This window comes from Procambarus clarkii, chromosome 56, assembly GCF_040958095.1.
Source record: "Procambarus clarkii isolate CNS0578487 chromosome 56, FALCON_Pclarkii_2.0, whole genome shotgun sequence".
Taxonomy (NCBI): domain Eukaryota; kingdom Metazoa; phylum Arthropoda; class Malacostraca; order Decapoda; family Cambaridae; genus Procambarus; species Procambarus clarkii.
In genome coordinates this window covers 4034230-4036192 of record NC_091205.1, presented here as the reverse complement: position 1 = coordinate 4036192, position 1963 = coordinate 4034230, and positions in this window count along the sequence as shown.

The window sequence follows — 1963 nt, the reverse complement described above, 5'->3', positions numbered from 1 at the left end:
CAAACATCTCTACTTCCTGAAGGCACCAGATGAGTGTGGGGTCAGTCTGCATTTTTCGTCAAGCCACTGTCAATGTGAGAGAACTCGTGTCCAGCTTATAAGCCTATACTTGCATAAACCACAAGTGAAGATTAATAATCTTCGGACAACACCCACCAGTGGGACTCGAACCCAGAAAGCACAACTACCTTCCAGTAGCTGCCATAACTAGTATGCTTTAACCCACTACACCATCAGACCTTACAAAAGAAGTAGATAGTTCGAGATATATATCCCAAACATCTCTACTTCCTGAAGGCACCAGATGAGTGTGGGGTCAGTCTGCATTTTTCGTCAAGCCACTGTCAATGTGAGAGAACTCGTGTCCAGCTTATAAGCCTATACTTGCATAAACCACAAGTGAAGATTAATAATCTTTGGACAACACCCACCAGTGGGACTCGAACCCAGAAAGCACAACTACCTTCCAGTAGCTGCCATAACTAGTATGCTTTAACCCACTACACCATCAGACCTTACAAAAGAAGTAGATAGTTCGAGATATATATCCCAAACATCTCTACTTCCTGAAGGCACCAGATGAGTGTGGGGTCAGTCTGCATTTTTCGTCAAGCCACTGTCAATGTGAGAGAACTCGTGTCCAGCTTATAAGCCTATACTTGCATAAACCACAAGTGAAGATTAATAATCTTTGGACAACACCCACCAGTGGGACTCGAACCCAGAAAGCACAACAACCTTCCAGTAGCTGCCATAACTAGTATGCTTTAACCCACTACACCATCAGACCTTACAAAAGAAGTAGATAGTTCGAGATATATATCCCAAACATCTCTACTTCCTGAAGGCACCAGATGAGTGTGGGGTCAGTCTGCATTTTTCGTCAAGCCACTGTCAATGTGAGAGAACTCGTGTCCAGCTTATAAGCCTATACTTGCATAAACCACAAGTGAAGATTAATAAATCTTTGGACAACACCCACCAGTGGGACTCGAACCCAGAAAGCACAACTACCTTCCAGTAGCTGCCATAACTAGTATGCTTTAACCCACTACACCATCAGACCTTACAAAAGAAGTAGATAGTTCGAGATATATATCCCAAACATCTCTACTTCCTGAAGGCACCAGATGAGTGTGGGGTCAATCTGCATTTTTCGTCAAGCCACTGTCAATGTGAGAGAACTCGTGTCCAGCTTATAAGCCTATACTTGCATAAACCACAAGTGAAGATTAATAATCTTTGGACAACACCCACCAGTGGGACTCGAACCCAGAAAGCACAACTACCTTCCAGTAGCTGCCATAACTAGTATGCTTTAACCCACTACACCATCAGACCTTACAAAAGAAGTAGATAGTTCGAGATATATATCCCAAACATCTCTACTTCCTGAAGGCACCAGATGAGTGTGGGGTCAGTCTGCATTTTTCGTCAAGCCACTGTCAATGTGAGAGAACTCGTGTCCAGCTTATAAGCCTATACTTGCATAAACCACAAGTGAAGATTAATAATCTTTGGACAACACCCACCAGTGGGACTCGAACCCAGAAAGCACAACTACCTTCCAGTAGCTGCCATAACTAGTATGCTTTAACCCACTACACCATCAGACCTTACAAAAGAAGTAGATAGTTCGAGATATATATCCCAAACATCTCTACTTCCTGAAGGCACCAGATGAGTGTGGGGTCAGTCTGCATTTTTCGTCAAGCCACTGTCAATGTGAGAGAACTCGTGTCCAGCTTATAAGCCTATACTTTCATAAACCACAAGTGAAGATTAATAATCTTTGGACAACACCCACCAGTGGGACTCGAACCCAGAAAGCACAACTACCTTCCAGTAGCTGCCATAACTAGTATGCTTTAACCCACTACACCATCAGACCTTACAAAAGAAGTAGATAGTTCGAGATATATATCCCAAACATCTCTACTTCCTGAAGGCACCAGATGAGTGT